The sequence below is a fragment of the Gavialis gangeticus genome, unplaced genomic scaffold (genome assembly GCF_001723915.1).
Source record: "Gavialis gangeticus isolate Ggan-Ray unplaced genomic scaffold, GavGan_comp1, whole genome shotgun sequence".
Lineage (NCBI taxonomy): Eukaryota > Metazoa > Chordata > Crocodylia > Gavialidae > Gavialis > Gavialis gangeticus.
Genome location: NW_017729025.1, coordinates 144,527,885 through 144,543,680, shown reverse-complemented (window position 1 = coordinate 144,543,680; position 15,796 = coordinate 144,527,885). Strand labels below are relative to the sequence as shown.

General features: G+C 41.9%; 1 long non-coding RNA gene across 1 annotated transcript in view; it reads left to right on the top strand.

The window, feature by feature from the left end:
• Window positions 1-2,699: 2,699 nt before the first annotated feature.
• Window positions 2,700-15,796, top strand: part of LOC109299503 — a 19,279-nt gene continuing 6,182 nt past the window's right edge. Inside the window, exons 1-2 of the long non-coding RNA XR_002097897.1 lie at window positions 2,700-2,710; window positions 3,257-3,258. This is a non-coding gene — a long non-coding RNA (uncharacterized LOC109299503). The remainder of the gene's footprint in view (window positions 2,711-3,256; window positions 3,259-15,796) is intronic.

Below are 15,796 nucleotides of genomic sequence, written 5' to 3'. Positions count from 1 at the left end.
CCGACCCTAAATCTATGAAACTATGAAACTATGAAACTTAATTCAAAATTTCATGGAATTCACAGAAACTCTGAAATCAAGGCATTGTCTGTGAACTCCACAAAATTAAAAAAAAACCTTACTAAAAATAAGATGGTGGCTCCCCAGTGGAAGCCAACAGTTCTTATGGCCGCTGTGGTCCAGCCTTGCAGCCCCCTGGGGGGTGGGGAGCCATGGGTGCAAAGGGGAGCAACCACTCCTTGTTGCTGACTGACTGAAAGCAATGCCAATCAGCAGTGAGGGGCAGGCCATATGATGGACATGCCTCTGGAGCAGTGGAGAGGGGCAGGGCCACACAGCAGACAGCCCTCTGGGCCAATCAGCAGCAAGCAGTGGACCCACCAGAGCCCCTCATCCAACCAGTGGTGAGGGGTCGGCTTGCCACAAAAATACCACAAAATTGGCTCCATGCACTGCAAGTGGCCTGTGAAAATCCCTTTCACTTGCTGCAACTTAGGTAGATCCCTATTTCTAACTTGCCACCATCCTACCTGTAAGAATAAGTCACAAAAAGCAGTGAGCGGGGGAAGACCCGCTTGATCAGGGTGAAACAGAGTCACATTAAGGGAACCCAATTAGTGGAATAAGATCTAGATCCTAGAAGCTGAGCAATATAAGGCATGTAAATAGGTTGTGGCAGGTATCACCCATATTCTGCTTTGAAATTTCTTCTTGCTCTGTAAAGGCAAGGAGAGGTAACATTTGAAGCACTTAAAAATGGAGTGCTTCAGTCATAGGCACATGAACAGCCCCCTGCCACACCCCCTAGCTAGAGCATTTCAAAATCATATATATGAAGTGGTATGCGCTACTCAGGGGACATGCTGTGTCCATCCATGGAGGTGTGGGGGTAGAGTGGACTGCCAGAGAGCAATCTCTTGCATGTTTCACCTCCACTCTCCCAGCATACCTCACCACCACCCCTGCCAGAAATGGGAGACTGGGGGTCCCCCATGCCTCCTGCACCTCTCCCAGTTCTGGCAGGAAGGCACTTTGGGAGAGAAGACATGGAGCATACAGGAGCTATGCAGTGACAGACCACTCCACACACTGTTATTGAGCACTTTGCTCCACCTCCGCCCCCACCAACAGTGTTTTGGGGGATGCTTTGTCCTGTGGGTTTGCTCTTACCCACCCCACAAAGAGCAGGGGAGCAGAACCAATATCAGTGAGAACTTTCCTGTGTGCTCCACCTCTGCTTTCCTGGACCACCTCCTTGCTGAAGCTGATAGAGATATGATGGGTGTGTAAGGCCTCTGGTCTCCAATTTCTAGCAGGGAGGAGGCACTCCAGGAGAGCAGAGGCAGAACGTACAGGACAGCAATCACTGACTGTCTGATCTGCTCTGCTCTCCTCTCACTCCACTCCATGGAGCTGGAGGACTTTGTGGAGCACTGTGGGATACTGATGGACTGAGCCCTCCCCTGTCATGCTCTGTAGAATATGTACATGGAGTCTCAAGCACTTCATTATGAAGCACTTCTAAATGATAGTTGTTCAGGCTATTTTTGGAGCAGTTCTGCCACATCTGGAGCACTTCAAAGTGTGTATACATTTTTTTGCTTACTTTTTAAAGTGCTTCTAAGTCCTTTGAAATTATTCAAATGTTACATCTGTCTATAACCTTAGCGACCCAAAGTAGCTGCCAAATGCTCTGTGCACTCAAAGGAGGTCCTGAGGAAATCCCTCTGCGTTTGCTTTACTGAAGGTTACATAGCAAGGTACTATTCACCAGGGCTGTAGGAAATTTCGCCGGCCGTTTCATTTCAATGCTGTTTCAACTCATTTCGAGGTCGAAACAGCAAAATCAAAATAAAACAAAGGGCATCAAAACAGCCTTGAAACAAAACGAGGCTAGTTGAAACGTTTCAAAAGTTAAAACATTTCGACCATAACGCCGGGGATGGGAAGTCAAACCAGCTGGGCTGACTTCCCATCCCCGGACAATGTAGCTAAACATCAAAACAAAGTCGAAACAACTTTACTGTTTTGATGAAGCAAAACGGAACAGCTGTTTCAAATCAAAATGAAAGTCGATATGAAACACTGTTCCGTCCAAACCTCGAAACTCAAGGCAAAATGGTATGGTGCCATTTCACACAGCCCTACTATTTACCACTGTGGGCACAGTTTTGTGACATTTGCCCAGTGCAGAACCCAGAGGGACATGTGTATAGAGAAGTGCCTTACCCAGAAAGAAGGCAGAAATTCTGATTATTTAACCAGAAATACTACTATCTAGAGCAGGACAGAACATACCTCAGTTAAGCACTGTTATCTGAATTTACAAATAGGAAGGTGGAGAGACAGATTAACCTATATGACCTGCCTAATGACATATATCAAGCAATCATTCAAGTCTGGGCTAGAAGCCAGGATTTCTGAGCCCTCGTCCAGTGATAGAACAATTAGATGAAAATGCCACCTCTGATAGGAACCCACATAAGAGAAGGAGGTGGGTGCTAGAATACTCATAACTGGAGACAACTGAGCTAAGAGTATGTAGTCTATGTAATCAGAATATTTTAAAAAAAGAACTTTTGCCAGCCCACACAACAAAAATGTATCACTGTACTCCTACAACACATTGTACTATATTCCTTCTTGTTAGTACTATGTCAACAGTTGGTATAACACTCTTACTAACATATCCTTAAGTTAGAAGTAGGAAGTGAGTAATAATGCAATTAAGTACATTCCTTGTGTTATTTTTGTATATGAATGCAATATATTAGTGATACGTGTCAATCCTCTGAATCAATAAGAAAGATAATAGATTGTTTGACTGCTGAGCTGTATAGCACAAGCTAAAGGTTGTTCAGTTGCTGCCCTCTTGCTTTCAGGGATATTCCAATAATTATAAGCAAGTTTCTGTGAAGACAGAAAATATACATAGACTTGACATTCAAACTAAGAGATCACAAATGCTGCAAATTTGATCTTAGCCAAATAAATTTCTTTAAAGCAGAGCTCTGTTCCTATATTTCTGAGATGCTTTTGATGCCCTGTGAAAATGAAAGCCAGGATTATTCAATTTGATTATTTAAGAAACTAGCAAATAAACAAAAAAAAGTTATTTGTCACTGTTCTGTTTCCCAGTTGCTAAATCTCTCCAATGAACATATGAATACAGCCAGTTGTCACTCACTGTAGGATGTGCACTTATCCATACAAAACCCCTCTGAAGTGGAGCGTTGCCACATTTCTATGAACAGAGCAGTGAAATGCAGAGAAATTAAGTGACTGCACAGGAACTCTACAGCACTACAGAAAACTTAAGCCAAACCTCCAGAATCCCAGGGTGGGAACACATGACATATTTACTGCTAAGTAATTTACTTCAAATTTTACTCTAGAGTAAAATTATACTGGTGTCCAGAGCAGAGACACCAGTATAAGTAGCCATCTGTAGCAGGTAGCTGCTATAGCACCACTCACTAGTAGGTGGCCGGGAAACAACCATGGCCTATTTGCATTGAGCAGAAAGCTATCTCAGGATGGGCCTGACATGAGCTGTGAACACACAGCCTGCACATCGGTGAAGCTTACACTAGAATATACTTACTCCTCACCTTCTGAAAGGAAACTTATATCTAGGACTGGGAGCTTTACAGGAGTGCATTTGTGTCCATTCCACTTTTATCTTGGTGCAAACTCAAATTACTGCACAGTGAATGCATTGTGTTTTCATACCTCTAGTCAAATACCAAAACCTGGATGCTCCTGCATTATAAAACGTGAAAAGAAAATCATAATAAAGGCAAAATATATACAATAGCTAATTACAAGATACTATAGCTTTCTACAGCAATGTATAACATAGAATGTTCCATGTTATGAAAATTAAATGGGAACATATCCATTTAAAGACTGTTTATGTATGCTTCTGAACATGTTTCCCTTTGAAACATAAAAAAAAAGCTATAAGTAAATAGTAAAAAATGGAAGCTACTACCAGCTTCACTTCTTGACTTGTTTTTGAAATGGCAGTGGCTTTGCTTTGTGAAACCTGTTGCATGTCCATCAGCTTGGAAAGTATTTCCATTTTTTAAAGCTGTTTGCTAGAAGCTAAAGTCATTGCAAAGGGGTAAAAATTCAGCAATGTTGCTTAAAGGTGACCTGTAAAAAAGAAAAAAGTAAGTTTGTGTCTTTTGTCCCTTTTTACTGATGTATGGAAGAGGCCTGGGTAATGGTGGAGTCCTTTTTATTTTTTTATTTTTTAACTCTGGCCTTCCCCATTTTGTGGACCATCTCCTTAGTGAATCCAGAAGACTGGAGTGAGAGCTTCTGAGAGCTTCCTCAGTATACAGTAACTGAAGAAGTGACCTGCTGAATTGAATTTTTTTCTCTATATAGTGTATCAAGTTGTCAAATAGACATTTGCAAAAAGTAGCAGAAAAATATGTGCTTTCAGTAGTCCACTCTCAAGTAAACAAATTTACCTCCCTGAAATCTATTAGTACTTTGACATATGCCCTACTGAATACCCTTCACAACCCTCAAGCTTCATGCTGTGGGCATTATTTTTTCATGGGAAAGTAATAGTGGGAGGATGCACAGCTATTACTATTCTGGAACATACAATGAGTGGTCCATCTACTCATGAATCCTCCTTTCAGCAACAGCATATACAGGATGCTTCAGAAAAACTGAAAAAATAAATTTCCTGCTTGCTCCCCACCCCCAACTCCCACAATGCACTTAGTTGTGCACACTCTCTGCTGACCACATATTAGCCAATACACTGAAGCAGGAAGATATTATCTGTCATAACTTATGCAGAATTTAATTGCAGATGCTATTCTTATGCGTAAGTCATAGTTCAGAGTTTGGATTCATGTGCTATAGGCCTGTGACAGTACATCATTCATTTTATTTTGATTAGAAAGCCTTAAAAGTAAAACAATAGCGATGCAGGCCCTTCCTTTATGAAAGATGGTACCACACATATAGCTAGCATTCTGCTGTGGTTTAACTTGCCCTATGACTGAAAATCAAAGAACTAGGCCCAGAGTTTTATGTAACAGAATAAAGCTTACAGAATTTGAGCCACATTTTGTATGGCACACAAGGACAGTCAGTCTGAAAACAAGAAAGGAAGACTTCAAATCAGGATATTATTACAGTGGTGTACAGTATACCAGTATTATTCAACCAGAGAAAAAGCAGCCTATAAAATGCCTGGTATGTCCTTCCTGAGTATATAATTGGCATACATAACTGTGACCAATGTATTATTAGATTTTTTCCCTTCTTGAGAACAAGCTTTCTGTCTAATTTGAGTTCAGACTGTTTTTGGAAACTTTAGGTCATTCATATGACAAAGACCTTTACAGATAGTGTTCTACTCATCATTTGGTCTATAGTATTGAAGCAATAACACACATTATTTTATGATTCTGTCCATGTTACAATAAAAACCTTCATTACAGCTCTTGCAAAATACTGTCTATAAACTTTAGTAACTGTACCATTTTGTACATGCAGAAATATTAAATTACATGGCAATCTCCATGCTAAATAAAAGAAAATAACGTTATAAAAATGAGCTACCCACAGAAGCAGGGTTTGAGCTATGCATTCTTGAATTCTAAACATCGGTATATTTTTAAACTCAAAAAAGGCATGGTACAGTATGGCTGTTTGTTCCAGGAAGAGTTTCTATAAGCTTTAAGAATAACTAAAAAGCAGAGTGACTTACATGCATTAGGAGTACTGAGGAAATTAAGCAGTGGTTCTGGCAGAAGGAAAGAAGCAATGCATTTTCTTTAAATAGAACATTGAAAAAGTGATCAGTTACTCTGTACCTTGAGAGATGTTCCAAAAGAGATCCGATATTTCCTACTTTGAGAAGCATTCCCAGTCAAAGAAATACTTTAGGAAACCTGAACTCTAGGAAAGATCAGCAGATTTGTTGTGTATCCTCTCTCATCACTCTTCTATTATTTTTATGATTTTGTAAATGTTTTCTATCCCCTCTCATCACCCTGCTATTATTATTTTGTAAATGAGCAAGACTTCATGAATGTATGAGCTTCTATAAATCATGCCAGGATAACTTTAGAGCCCAGCTTGATAAAAGGGGCTTTTTTCACAAAAGATATAAAGAAAAGGTAATGTTGGCAGTTCAATAATGGGAGGTGATGGTGAGACCAGGAAAGAATATCAACCCGCAGAATTCAAAGGGAAAGATATAAAATCATGTCAGGGAGCAGAAGGAAGCAGCCTTGTAGAGTTAATGCCAGTCTCTTCATACTAAGTGTAATGTGCAGAACTTTGGTTTCTTGATCAAGAAAATTATTTTCTGCAAATGAAAATCTCCAAATATATTTGTGTCATCTTGCCATAATAAATCATATGCAGTCAATAAGTGGTATTACTTGATTTACTCTCCATAAAATCCAGATGAAGCCAGAATGGAATTTGACCTTCTTTCTAGATGCTGAAGGCACTTGGGAGATAACAAGAGACTGCCAGAAATAGGAGAATTCTGCTCCACAGAAATAATGTATGAGAAAAATTATATAGAAATAAGTTCTGTTTACTGTATTGATCCTAGAGCTGTAATCAGTTCAGGTCCCCAGGCATCACCATTCCTTTTGGCCATAAACTGGTCGCACTGGTACCATTGCTATTCATATATTTGTTAACCACACCGTTGCAATAGCTATTGTGCACTGAGAACTAGTGGATGAAATCCAATACTGAATTCTATATATCTGCTTAGACCAAACTCTTGGCAGGATCCTTTTCTGCAGGAGTAACAAGGACACCCTAGTTTCTATACTTTCCCCTATATTTAGCTATTATAGGACTACTGTATTTTGAGTGAGAGGGACTTCTCCATTTTAAAAAATACTGCACTGGTCCTATAGACTACACAGACACATGGCCCTTTGATTACATGCGTAGGCATCTTCCCTTTTTACTGTACAGTTGTTCATACTAACTTCCTTCCATGTGAAAAAGGACTAAAAAAACCCAATGGATGGTTATAACGAGGTATGCATCTCCAGCCATGCCCAGATGTTTCAGCCTCAGCTGCTTGATGTGCCTACTGAATTTGCCTTGCAACAATGCATGCCATGAAATCATTATTTACTAATATTTGCAAAAATGCAACAGATGTGCAAAATCAGCCAGGGCACAGTGTGCATTAGGGGAGGGCAGCTGATTGCTTATCTCCTGAAAGAAACTTTATTAGAAACACCTCTAGCTGTTTGCTGGCATGGAAATTGTTTGTATTAGAGCAGTAATAGACTTTCCATAATGACAGTTTTTCCATTAAATTTGTGTTTTTGACTCTCCCTCTACAAACTCTCCTGTAAATGCTCATAGCCACAGCCAGACTATAAACGTTTGTGTATGAGGAGAGATTTTAAAGAGATAGGGTTAAAATCCTGACTCCACAGGAATCCAGGGTCTGTTTCCTGGACTTTGTCAGGCTGGGTTCGAAACTTGAAATTTGGTCCTCAGCTCTTGGGCTGGTGGGATACATTTGCTAGGACCCTTCTGTGACATCGCATCTACAAAAAGAAGAAAATCTGACACTTCTAGTTTTGGTTATAGTCTGTTTTTAAACAGAAACAGTGTCTTTTGGCATTTTAAATCCAGTCTTTGATATACATCTTCTGTTATGTTCTACAGCACGACTGTCAACCTTTAAGCCCCTGGGGGCCACATATACCCCAGGGGCTGCACCAAAAGGTGTCACATGCTGCATGGACTGCACCAGGTGATCCATGAGCCACCAGGTGACACTTCCCATACCCATACTGCTCCCCACACCCTCATGGGCACCTCCTTATGCTATACTGTGAACCCTTCCTACTGCTGCACTGTGCAGACATAGTCCCCCTGTCCCCACTCCCAATCCCCTACTGCAACATGTGCCCTGATGGGCACCCACACTGCTGCCCCAGCCCGCATGGGTGCAATCCCTGTACCCTTGCATGACCCCAATTCCTGCCCTACTGCATGCAGCTCAAACTCATCCTCAGCTCCCTGTGCAGTGTGCTGGAAGCTGCAGCTGGAGAAGGAAGGGGAGCCCAGAACCTCTGGCTGTTGTTTCAGCCAAAATGATGCAGGGAGTGGCAGTGGGGTGAAAGCCCAGGGGCCACAACTTAACCCCTCGAGGACCACATGTGGCCCATGGACCACCAGTTGGACAGCCCTGTTCAGGGGCAAAGCCTAGGTGGTGCACATGTGTGCACATGCAATCCCTGCACATGGCAGTACACCCCCTGCAAAAAGGCACTTGTGGGCGGTCGCCACTTGCCACCCCGGCACCGGCAGTCCATAATCGCCCCTGGCTGCCACCGACACTGCCAGTAGCACCTGTGGGTGGTCGCCGACCCATAGTCGGTGCTTGCCACCCCCCCCCACTGACAGTGCTGGTGGCATCTGTGGGAGCTCCCTGCTCACCGCCACCATGCTCCCACCACCACCACTGTGCTCCCACTGCTGCCAGCACAGCTGTGCTCCTCCAGCCACTGGGGGCATGCACCATTCATGGCCCTGTTCTATGGCAAGAACTTCAAACTGCTCAGTTAGGCCAGGGCCTGGTTGTGCTAGGTACTGTACAAAGATATGGGAAGCTACAATCTTTGCCCCATGAGTTTATCATCTAATTTAAAGAAAGTTGTGTCAAGAAGTGAAAGCACATAGTAGAATGCAAAAGAGGAGGAAGGAGTATAGAAGCGATAGGATTAATCAATTATGACAGCTAAGTACACTGTGTTTTATTTTTAAAATTATCCTATCAAATCTTAACTCCCTAAATTTCCTTAATATTTGCCTCCCTCTTCCCCACTGAACCTGTAAAGGATTGACTAGGGGCTCAATGGCTAATATTTTCACAAGTGACTTGTGACTCAAGGTTTGGGTGTCCATCTTGACACACCCTCTAAAAAACTGGTCCTTTTGAAGGAGGACACCCAAACACTGAAGCACCCAAGATCAAAATCACTTCTGGAACTCTACGTATTGCCTATTATATTTTATGTTTTGTTGTCTCCATTACATTATTTGGAGATTAATCCTAACCCCTCTACCTAGAATTAGTAGTTCCTTTTTAAAAATATAAACTCTTCCCATATCGGAGGATATGACCTCTCTCTACATAGCTATTTCTCACTGTCTTGTATCCAGGATTACAGAGCTGGTTCCACTCTATGTGTAAGATGCCAGAGGGCAGAAAGTCACCTGACTCATAAGTAAGTAACACAAGAAAGTAACAACCCACCATTTTGATTTCCCCTCTGCGGCATGTTGCTAATGCAGCAAAATAGGATTCTTGCATTTTGGAAACCATCCATTAGGGCTGAAATCAAGAACCATCTTGCATGTCCTTCTCTGAAGGTGAGAGCCACTATGCTCCATTTTTTAAATTGTAATCACTTTTCCACTTTTGTATAGATGGAGGTTTTTATACAAAGTGACATTTAAACTTGCAAAGTTTCAAATGCAATCAGTGGTTTTTCAGCCCTCAGGAAATAACTGCTCATGATATGAGCCAAAAGAAGGGAAACCCCAAGGATATGCACCATATGTTGACAGGGGCAGCACTGTAAATAGTAATTACTAGCTAAAGCATTCTTTCATTTTTTCAAAATGTCCTCTGTAATGGTGAGCTGTGAAGCAAAAAAAGAAATGCTGGTTTTGTCTTTCTCTTGTCGATTCCTTTATTCTGCTTTATTCTGGGAAATATATCTTCTCATGAACTTTTTTAAAAGTTTTTTTTTCCTCTTGCTTTATTTTAACATTTGAAATATAAGGAATATTATGGTAACCATGGTATCCTGATGACATAACAGTTACCATGAGAACAAAGCTGAAATAGTGTCATCAGACCCCTTCTCCTAGCTATGCATTGAGTTATGTACTTAATAGAGATGGCCAACCCCCCCCCCCCCGCCCCCCGCAACTGCCAGCTTGTGAAAAATAGCCCTGCTTCACATCATCTGTAATGGGAGAACCATCTTGGTAGCTTTTACAGGTAAACAGTCCTCTGCTGTTTCTTTTTACTTCAGCACAATCAGTTTGGGTCCAGGGTTAAGATGCCACCTGTACCGCAAAAGGAAAGTGCATAGCACCCAGTCGAGACAAACACGTTAGAAGCAGAGTCCCCAGAAACAAGTGTAGATGTAATGAACCTGGGACCCATTTTGAAGTATAGCTTTTGACAGTCTGTAAAATGGTTATGCTTGTTGTTCTCTTTGCCAGGCAGGCCAAATGAAATCATATTTAAAGGCAGTCTGACTTGGAAGACCTCCCTAGGAACTTTCATGGTAGTTCAGTGAATAAAGAGGATGCCTGTAGCCCAGCCCTGCTATGAGCTGCACACTAGCAAAGCTCTGTACCCACACAGGGCACCACTGACTTGTGGGAAGAGGAAGATCTGTGTAAGCATATAGATGCATCTGCCTGGAGCTTATTATGGAGGGTGGCATATGCTAGTGGGCACTTAGACCCTAGATAATGTGGGAGCTAAACTAGCGCATAATAGTCTTTGTGATTGTTTTGCAGCACTGTAAATTCAACATTCAGGAACTGATGGGAGGAGGAGGAAAGAAGAGGCAGTTCTATGTCGTGTGGTTGTCATCAGTGCCTTTCTGGTTCCTGTGAATGCCAAAGAACTACATGCTCCTCAGAGAGCTGAGCACATCATTGTTGCAAGGCAAACAGAAGCAGACCCAAAACTGTGCACTTTAGTATAGCTACAGATAAGGCAGTATCCAGCTGTAACCATCAACACAGAGAAGCTCAGATTTCTTTTCCTGCATTGTATGTAGAGTACTGTCAGCCAGTGGGCCAACTTTGCACCAGACAGTGTCAAATACAGCTCTCTTTGGCAGGAAAATTATTCGCTTTCTTCAGCATTTCCTTTATTTAACAAACATGGTTCAGTGTCAACTTAACTCACTGCAACATTTTCAGACTTCATAATTCCTTCCTGAAACCCAGGATCGGCTGTCTAGCCTCTGCCTAATGTTATTTGTATTCCATTTCCCTGCAGGTAACTGCAGATTTTTCATCTGGCTGATTCAGTAAGATTGCCCTGCATCCTTCCCCTGACCCTGTATCTCCCTCTCTGAGTCTGATCCTGGTCTTACTGACACTTCAAAAAGGAGTAGGGGTAGACTCTGAGAGCATAAACTCCCTCTTAGAAAAAGCTGCCTCTGAACTGCCTTGTGACTTCTAATCACTTAATTCAGCTGCACAGCCAAATCCTTGAGACACGGGTCATACCTGTGTGCTCCAGATCCAGTGCTCTCTTACAACTATAATTTAAGGAATGGGGTCCTCAAAATATGAGTTATTAGTTACATTTCATTATTTAAATTTGAAGAATGGATACAGAAAAGAAAGATTTAGTCAAATTTTTTTTTTTACTACACATTCAGTTTCATATTCATTAAAACATTGTAACCTGCATTAATTCTCTATATTACAGCAGTGGCATTTCAACATATTCATGGGGAAATTATGGTGTATTGGGTTGAAGTATAGTGCAGGCAAAATCTGGAATGCTAAGTAATGCTATACATTTGAAAAGACTCAAATCTTACCAGATTTGAAGAAATACATTTTCTGCGAGTTGGTGTGTATTATACTATTGTTTTGTGTATTATGTACTTATGGAGAAATTACAGTATACCATAATGTACAGCATAGTTATTGAGGTAATTTGCCTATAAAGATTAGTATATATGTATAGAGGCAAGGATTTCTTAGGGTGATATCTTTTCTTGGACCAACTATGTAGCTGGGATAAAGTGAGATAAGCGTTGGAATGCAACACATTCTTCATCAGGTCTCCGAGTTTATATGTATAGACATTTTGTAGCCAAAAGATCAGCAGCACACAAGTATCTGGAATACTTCTTTGTAGAAAAGAAACCTCAGGAAGGACCTGTTGCTGCTAATTACAGAGTACATACATACTAAAGATACAGGCCCAGATTCTTTACTGTGCACCCTATCTTATGGAGATGGCAGAGCTGGAAGGTGTGATCTGACTTTGTGGAGTTTTGGGATGGTCCTAGGATTGTTCACAGAAGCCTCAGTGTTGAACCAGCATTGGTTTATTTGCTTTGAGCTAATTTGCATTTGTTCTGATAATATTTAGTTTTAATTAGGCCTTATTATCATGTAATACAAGACTAAGATTCCATTTTAAACTTTTATATTGCTTGGCATAGTAGTTATTTTATGTTATGTAATTATGTAATGATTTTTAAGCTGTTATTAAGAATCAAGCTTTGTATTTTGTTATTATAGCTTTATATATATAAGTATTTCTTTTTGTATTCTTTTTTTTTAATATTTGCATGTATGCGTGAATGAATGTAGAATGATTGGCAAAAGCAGAGGCAGCTGTGAGCACGTCAATAAACAAGTTATCAAACGGTGGATCATGCTGAAGCAGGCTGAAGAACCAATCTGTACCAGGTAAAGAAGAAGAAAAGTAAGAGACACGAGATTAAAATACAAGGTCTGCACAACCGCCCAGGGCTTAATGGCTCCCCTTTGTGATGGACATTGCCTACACTGGTGATAATGAAGGAATGCTGTAAACAGAGTGATTAAGGAACAACATTTTGGACAATGATGCATAGGCCTCATGCTAGGATGGAAAAATACCGAAGTTTTGAACAAAGACTTGAAATTCCCCTATAAAAAGGGAAGACCTGATAGCAAGAAGGTGGGACACACTTTGCAACTTCACTGGAACACAGATGGATCTGTATGCCCTGTTCTTAACTTCTCATACTCACTCAGTTGGCCATCTGAGTGTAGCATTGAGCAACCGACTTTGGTAACTATAACATCTGAAGAGTGATTGTGAGTGTGATTGTATGTGTATGTATGAGAGCTCTTTTGAATATTATAATTATGGCATCTTGCCTTATCCCCCTCATAAGGTCTCGCTCATCATTTGAGCTAATTGGTAATTTGTGCAACATTGGGATATATAAATACACTAGCAGGCTATAGCCCACATGCATCAGGCAAAGACTGCTGGAGTGCTCCAGCTATGTCACTCCTGCTCATGTTTCCTACATTTTGGGAGGCTGCAACAGCTCAGTGCCAGCTAGGCTCTGTGGTACCAGTATGCTGAGATAAGAAGCTGTCCATATGATAACAGAAAGACATAAAGCCATATCAAGCTGTCCCATGGAAAAACAAAGAAGGGAAGATTGAAAATTTCATTTTCTTAGGCCTGCTAAGTTTCTCTCCGGAGGGCCTTCTAGTGAAGGTGTGGCCACTCCTTCCACACTTTTACAAAGTCATCCAGGGCTGTGGTCCTCTTAGTACTCCTGTATGCCAGGATAGGCAGAAAAGTACCATGGGTCTCAGTGCCTCTTGAGAGGGCAAGAGTATTTGTCAGGAAGGCCTGGTATCATCATGTTGTTGTTATAACATCAAGTTCTCTCAGCGCTGCAATGTTCCAGTGGGAGTTCTGCTGTCATTTGCTCTGTGCCACCAATACTTGTCCTTTTCCAGGGGATAATAGTATATAAATATACTAGTAGGCTATGGTCCATATACATCAGGAAGTATACAGTGTAGACAGTGTGGAGCAAGTTAAGTAGAAGTTATTGCTAGGTAGTTCAATACTCTCGCAGAAGGGTTAGGACAGGGCTGATGTAACAGACAGCAGCTCCTGTCTACTCTGCCATGCCTTTTGAAAAACACAGAAAGTACCCACAGGGGCTTCTGTCATACCAGAGGGCTTGTCTTGACTGTGAAAGAAAAAGCTGAGTATTTTATGTCAAGCTCAACCCAAACCCCTGTTCCTCTGACAGGATTTTGACTGAAAGAAGCAGGCTCTTGGGACCTTACATCCTCCACAGCAAGTGGACAACAGCTGGGGCAGTTCTTGATCAGCTCCTCCTAAAATGATTGCTCCAACTGTTAGTGTTAAAGGGACCTGAAGACCTAGATACAACTCCCTGCTTCACCACAAACTCACTCTATGCTCTTAAGGAAGTCAGTTAAGCAGTAAGCAGGGTGTGACTGGGCCGCCATCCTCAGTCACCACCCTTGGAGGGATGCAAAAATAGCATCAGCCACCACTACTCTCTGAGCTGCTGCACCACTGTCAGCAGTCCAGCTGCAGTCACTGCTTCATGTGGTGCCACCACCAAGGGTACAGAACTGTCCACTTACACCTCTGCCTTTAAGTCTCTGTGGGCACGTCTACATGTTCATTAATGTGCTTTAGACACTGCACATTTAAAGTACTAACTAAACGCGCAGTACCTAGAGTTACTCCACAGTAGCGCCAGCGCATGGTTATTTAGTGATGATTACTGCACATTAGCTTAATAACACTGTGCAGTAGGTTATTAACATGGTTTTTGCCATGATATGCTACTGCGCAGTGTTATTAGGCTAATGCACAGTAAGAGCCTCCTGTAGACACACCCACTACCTCTGTTCCCTTTCAGCAAACTATGAATAATACTCCCTTGCCTCCAAGGAATGTTGTGAGGATAAATACTATTAAAAAAAGTGATGTTCTCAGATATTACAGTAATGTCGGGTATGTACTGTAAATATCTTGGACTAGTCAATGCATAATGCTCCTCCACAATCCTCTGACCTGCTTCTCACCATTCACAGAATGTCTTTATGATCGAAACTGAGAGGGGAACCGTGTAGAGCAGCTTACTGAACCTCTGCCCCAATGATTTCCACTGAAGGAAATCCACCTGCAAGCTGGCATAAAGGGACCAGCTTGTGGCCCCCAGCTTGGTCCAGAATTTCTTTGAACATTGTCTACCTTTTAGAACAGTGGTCTCCAAACTTTTTATCTAGGAGATCACCTTTGGCATTTAAAAGCAACCCAAGATCTACTGTGCACCACCACCTCCCCCCTTCCCTCCCTCCCCACAGCCCAGCAGGTAAGTCGGGGTGAGGGGGGCAGATCAAGGCAGAGGGAAAAAAACATTATTTGGGGGTGCACCTTCCCAGCAGGTAAAGGAACGCACCAGGGCCTCACTCAACTTATCCCTGCTCCTGCCTCTGCAGCCCTGTCCCTCACTGTGGGAGCCCTTGCCTCCCCCATGGACTGACCTGCTGGGCTGTGGTGCACTGTGTGCATGCACATGGGCACTCAGTCCCCCACCCTAGCCTTGGATCAATTCCAAGAGGCTCGAGATCTACTGCAAGAGGCTCTGAGATCTACCGATAGATCGAGATCCACTGGTTGGTGATCACTGCTTTAAAAGGACCCCCTCACCTTAGAGGGATTCAAAATTTTCATGTCACATTAAATATAGAACAATACAGGAGTTCCTCTGGGAGGAACAGTTTGCAAAGACCTCAATATTCTAATACGGAAGGAATCAGGGATGTACATTAAACATTTCTATCATCTGTCCCTCTCAAGAATGGTATTAAAATTAGGACATTACTGGGATAGTCCACTAGTAACCTTTAAGTCCGGTTTTACTCCTACATGAAACCCTGACTCACCCTGCATGGATACTGATTAGCAATTCACTCTTCTTTGGGAAAATCATTAGGATTATACTCGTTGCCAAAATCCTCCCTCACAGTCATTCACTGACTCAGAACAAGGTTTACAACAGCTGGCAGTGATATGTACTGTAGGTGAGTCATGTTGAACTGTTAGTATGAACATAAGAACCTGTGAAAAGCCAGACAAATGCCAGATGACTTACACTGCCCCATCCGTGTTAAGGAGATGCATTTGTCATATTACAGTAAAAGGCTTGGCAATGTT